Genomic DNA, 5,765 nt, shown 5'->3' with positions numbered 1-5,765 from the left:
ACCTTTGACCGCAAGAATCGTCCGACCAATATCCATCAGGGCGGCTCATCCGCACTAGTCCTTGACCCAATAATTGACTGATTCCACCTCACGCGAGTCCTTATGGATGGAGGTAGCAGTCTGAACCTGCTTTATCAGGATACAGTGCGCAAGATGGATATCGATCCTTCAAAGATCAAACCCACTAAAACCACCTTTAAAGGTGTCATACCAGGTGTTGAGGCCCGCTGTACAAGCTCCATCACTCTGGAAGTAGTCTTCGGACCCCCGGATAATTACGGCAACGAAGATTTAATCTTTGATATCGTCCCTTTTCGCAGCAGCTATCATGCACTACTCGGACGAACCGCGTTTGCTTGATTCAACGCGGTGCCACCCTACACTTATATTAAGCTCAATATGCCCGGTCCACACGGTGTCATAACAGTTAATGGCAAAGCTGAACACTCCCTCCGTACCGAAGAGCACACCGTCGCCTTCGCAGTAGAAGCGCAGAGTGGCCTTTTTCAATCGGACCTTCATTAGACAGCCAGGCTCCCAAACACCATCAAAAGAGTCCGAACTACTCCACGGCAGGATAGCCCAGATCGCCAAGAGCTCAATTAACCACTTTGGCAATAGGCGGAGACAAATCTAGGTTATGCCCCACAATGTGGTTTGACCGCTCTGTGGCACACAAACATTTTTTGCATTTTCTTTGCAGGTCCACTTTTGTCTAGGCCCTCACTAGCAACCTGGTGACCGGACCTATGAAGGGACGAACATACCAAGGAAGGAAACAGCTCGAACGTGTAAGGGAATCCTTAGATATTCCCCTTGATGATCATCCAATTACTCCCCGGATCTGCACACAGCCCCCCTGGTCTCCAGGTTCCGAAGTCATATTTCTTTTTATCGCAATACTTGTATTCATACTCCTCGACATATTATTCAAGTACAACATGCGGCTTCATATGACGCTTACTTGCTGTCCTTTCTTATTGATATTTTTTGTCAAGTGGCAGCCGTACACTACGGTACTCCTTAATATGCCAGGGCCCTCGTTATACCCATAGTATGGCAACAAAGTCCGAACACCCTCACGGTCGTTCGGCACCCCGAACTTATAGCATTATATGCATCGGCTCCGAATCATGTCTTGGGTCAATAGTTGGGTTGCCCGGCTCCTATGCTTGCTACCCTACGTTCCGCTATATCGGCTAGGGTAGTAAAGGGAGAACTACTGCGATTGTGTCCCGGTTCTTCTGGATGAGCACCTCAGTAGAGAAAGTCGAAAACTGACTGTCATGATGCGGCGAGAGCTGGTCAGCTGTTTGAGAGGTTACAAAATCTTTAAGGATTTCTTCCGCATTATGCGATAACTAATGCAGCGTGCGACAGATCGGCTTTTTTTCTGATTAGGTGCTTATAGAGCCCCTAGTGCGGTCTTCCGAACACCAGGGGTTGCGCCTACCATTCTTTTGTCAAACTCCTATTTCTAAGTGAGGGTGATAAAGCCCTAAAGTCTGATTGCCTGGTTCGTTGCGCTGAACACCTCTTTCAAGGACCCAAAATTGGGGTAAAGAGTGTTTAGGTTTATCCCGAACACCCCCGAACTTCCTACGTGGGGGCAGAAGCCGACGACTGGCCAACTCTCAGGATTAATATATAAAACGACCGCACAGGAGGTAAAATTTTCCAAATAATAGGCATTATATTATATAAACGACCTTGTATAACACTACAAAGGATAACATGAATGTATTCACGTGAATATAATATCCTTGGCACATTGCTCCGCTACAAGGCGGAATCCTTTCAGGACACTGTCATAATATAACTCAAGCTTGCGGTGCTCCTTCCCCGCGGTTAGTCCTTCGGTCATCAGCTTTACGACATCCATCTTCGCCCAGTGCACCTTGGCGCGGGTGAAGGCCATTCGCGCACCTTCCATACAGACCGACCGTTTGATGACTTCAAGTTGAGGGCAGGCACTTACAAGCCACTTCACGAGCCTGAAGTAGCTGCTGGGAATCGCCTCGGCGGGCCATAGCCGGATAACTAAATCCTGCATGGCTAGTTTGGCCGCCCTATGCAGCTCGATCAGCTGTTTCAGTTGATCGGCAAAGGGCACTGGATGCTCTGGTGCCAGATATTGCGACCAGAACATCTTCTCCGTAGAGCTCCTTTCTTTAGCTCAGTAGAATTGTGCAGCATCAGATAAGCTATGCGGCAGTTCCACAAACACCCCTGGAGAAATCTAAATTCAGATTAATAACATGATTTTCTTCCTTCAAATATTTACTTTGCATAGAAAAAGCCTTACCTTCCGCGATCTTTCTGGCCTCCTGGATTTCCTGAAGGGCGCCTTGGGCTTCTCCCCGGGCATCGTGTGCGGCTTGACGAGCCTTGGTGAGTTCGGACTCTTTCTCCATTGAACTCTGCTCCAAGGTCTCGCACTTCTTCACGGCCTCTTGGAGCTCTCGCTGAACTTCAATAACCCTGGCCTCGTGCTTTTCACGAAGGGCCTGCTCTTTGGCCGTGTTCTTCTTGTCCTCAGCCACTGCCTTCCTAAGAGCCTCGACTTCGGCCGTCGCTCCTAGAGCACATCATGAAATTTTTTCGTCATACTCAATTATTCATTCGTACTGAATGCAAACAAGGTTTTTGCATACCTTGGTTAGCCTTCAAAATCTTCTTCACTTGGCCGAGCTCTTCTTCGGCCCACTCCAGACTCTGCTTCAGTCCGTAGACTTCCGCAATATGAGAGGTGGCAGTCACTACAGACACATGCTTAAGAAAACAAAAGAGGGAGAGGTACTACAAGGTATGTCTCATGCAAACATATATTTGATCCTCTGTCCGGCTTTTCCTTCTAAACACCAAACAATGTATCAGGGGCTACTATCTATACTATCACACTCTTTAAAACCTCACAACATACATCAAAGCCCGTTATAAGGCTGATGCAGGCTTTAGTCAGCCCGCTTTCGGTAGACTGAATCTTCTCAATCACCGCACCCATAAGGGCATGGTGTTCTTTAATGATGGAAGCATTCTTCAGCGCTGCTGATAAGGTATCCGGCACCTCTGGTTGGGCAGAGGTTGCCGGTGGAATAGGCGCACCCCCTTTTGTCGAGGTAGGTTGCCCGCCTGATACCGGAGCCATGTTGGTCAACTGTGTCCGGATGGGGGCCGAATTCAAGATAGCCCCCACTATCGGTGTCCATGGGTGCCTTTTCCCCCGTGTGCCTGGCCGTCGAGGTTTGACCCTCTGGGGCCGCCTTGATGGTCCCCCATCTCCTCCTTGGCCTGGGTCCCTTTGGGACGATACCTCGGTGTCATCCACGTGTTTGAGGAAGGGGGCCGTCGGGGGAGTCCCACTGTCCATAGCGTCCGAGCCCAGCAATCCTCCGATGAAGATTGCTCGGCGCGGGACCTGGCCGAACTGCAAAAAAGGCGTGACTCAATGCGTTACCACTATACGATAGTGGGTGGATATACAAATGTGTCCAGGTCTTATATACTCAAGATTTAACCAGGGGCTGGACCCTGGGATCCCACTTTGGGCTGCTGTCGGTGGCGGTGGTGGTTTCATCTGGAAAGGGGGATTTTTTTTCCTTCTTAGGCGATTCGGCCTCCAAGTGCGTGGAGGCCGTCCTCTTCTTTCTCCCCCTCGACGGGGGGGGGGGGAGATCGGCTTTCCTCCTCTTCCTCGTCCTCTTTGGAGGAAGAGAGGGCCTCGGGTCTTCGGACATTATGTCCAAAGTACCCTGGCGATGAAGGCCGCCCCTGGTCTCTTTGGCCACTTTCTTGGCCTTCTTCTTCGGCGCCTTGTAAGGCGTCGGGACCAGCATCTTCATCGGAAGCGGGCCGGCTTGTTCTTCTGGTAGCGGGGCCGGGCAGTAGATCCACTCTACCTTCTTCGTCCATCCCTAGGAGAGTTGTTGGAAATTACATAAAGTGTTTCCCTTGGAGTACGCAGATAAAGCATATGACTTGCCAACATATGAATACTTACCGAACTCGCGGGTTGGGACAATTGGTACCCTCGGTCCTCGGCTGAGTCCGGCCACGATTTGCCAGACTTAAAGAGCACCTTCTAGATGTCTTCGTGCAAAGAGTCGAAGAACCCTAGTAGGGTCTGGTGCTTGGCCAGGTCGAATTTCCATAGATTGCAAGCCGTGCGTTGACAAGGAAGAGTCCGACGAACTAACATCACCTGGACTACGTCGACAAGTTTGATGTTCTTGTCTTCTAGACCCTTGATACGCGCCTAGAGCACCGCCAGCCCGTCTGGCGAAGACAGTTCAGGCCCTTCTTGGGCCAGGACGTAAGCCACAATGGGGCTCTGGATCGGAATTCGGGAGCCGTGGCCCATTTTGTGCCGCGTGGCTTAGTGACATAGAACCACTATGGTTACCACCCTTTGACGGAATCATTGAAGGTACCTGATGGCCATGTGATGTTGGGCATCTTTCTCACCGTGGCTCCTCCGCACTCAGCGTGATCGCCATTCACCACCTTGGGCTTCACATTGAAAATCTTCAGCCATAATCCAAAGTGTGGAGAGATGCGGAGGAAGGCCTCGCACACGATGATGAATGTCGAGATGTTGAGGAAGGAATTGGGGGATAGATCATGAAAATCGATCCCATAGTAATACATAGGCCGCAAATGAATGGGTGGAGGGGAAATCCTAGCCCGCGGACAAAGTGAGGGAGGAATAGAACCCTCTTGTGGGGCTCCAAAGTAGGGATGATCTGTCCCGCCATCGGAAGACGGTGGACGATCTTCTTGGCCAGATACCCGGCCTCCCGAAGTTTCTTAATATCCTTCTCCTGGACGGTAGAGGCCATCCACTTGCCTCCAGCTTCGAATACGGAAATTTTTGGAATGCCTTTGTGGGCGGGGAAGGCAAATGCTTAGGCGTTGGAGCTCGAGCGAAAGAGAATAGGAGGAAGAAGAAGAAGGCATGGGGTGAAAAAGGGGAATCCTTGTCTCTTTATAAAGGTAGTGGAAATCATGTGCCTTCCCAGTTGCCCTCGAAACTCGCTTATTCCCCAAGCGCCGTGCTAATGGCATGGTTGGGTTACCCACACCCATATTGATGAGAATCCCTTGATAAGTGGTCATGATCTCTACTTCGACAAGACGTGCCCATAAAACCGCCTCGCAAGATGTGTAGTAGCAGGTTGAGAAAATGGTTCGAATAATGACCGGGCCACGGCGTGATGTCACGCTACGGAGAAGTTGTCAGCAGATTAGACTTGTGGAATATTGTACTCTCTACGGTGGTATGTGGAATTTGTTTTGGAGAGCCGGACACAATTCTTGTGTTCAAGATCTATTTTGGAGTATTAGGAGAAGGAACCCGCCTTGCAATGCTGACGACAATCTGTCCGCCGGACTCATCATCGTTGAAGCCTGGTTCAGGGGCTACTAAGGGACTCCTGGATTAGGGGCGTCCTCGGACAGCTGGACTATATGCTTATGCCGGACTTTGGACTGTGAAGATACAAGACTGAAGACTTCATCCCGTGTCCGGGTGGGACTCTCCTTTGCGTGGAAGGCAAGTTTGGCAATTCGGATATGTAGATTCCCTTCTCTGTAACCAACTCTGTGTAACCCTAGCCCGCTCCGGTGTCTATATAAACCGTAGGGTTTAGTCCGTAGGACAAGAACAATCAGAATCATAGGCTAGCTTCTAGGGTTTAGACTCTACGATCTCGTGGTAGATCAACTCTTGTAATACTGATATCATCAAGATCAATCAAGCAGGAAGT

This window comes from Triticum aestivum, chromosome 4B (assembly GCF_018294505.1).
Source record: "Triticum aestivum cultivar Chinese Spring chromosome 4B, IWGSC CS RefSeq v2.1, whole genome shotgun sequence".
Lineage (NCBI taxonomy): Eukaryota > Viridiplantae > Streptophyta > Magnoliopsida > Poales > Poaceae > Triticum > Triticum aestivum.
This window is presented reverse-complemented; position numbering follows the sequence as displayed.